This window comes from Pteropus alecto, unplaced genomic scaffold, assembly GCF_000325575.1.
Source record: "Pteropus alecto unplaced genomic scaffold, ASM32557v1 scaffold98, whole genome shotgun sequence".
Lineage (NCBI taxonomy): Eukaryota > Metazoa > Chordata > Mammalia > Chiroptera > Pteropodidae > Pteropus > Pteropus alecto.
Genome location: NW_006443570.1, coordinates 5,015,136 through 5,015,559, shown reverse-complemented (window position 1 = coordinate 5,015,559; position 424 = coordinate 5,015,136).

Here is a 424-nt window from a genome sequence, read left to right as displayed (position 1 = left end):
TAACATTTCAGACAAGACCAGGGCTTTGTGTTCTTCATTCATTCATTCATTCATTCACTCACTCACTCACTCACTCATTCAGTTCGAAGCACCTTCTGTCCATGTGTCAGACTGTGCTGAATGTTGGGACATTGTGATGAGCAAAACAGGCCCCTATGGAGTTGTCAGTTGAGTAGGGGAGACTGAGAATAAACAAGTAAGTACTTAAAACAATTATAAATTGTTGTTAGTGTTGTAAAGGAAGTAAACAGAATACCATAATAGAAAATAACAGAAGGTCCTTATTTTGGATGTTGTAGGTGGTCAGAGAAGGCTCTCTGTGGATGTGAAAATTAAACTGAGATCTGAAAGAAGAGGCAGAACCAGCCATGTGAAGAGCTAGGGGGAAAGTGTTCCAAGCAGAGAGAATAGCAAATATAAAGCC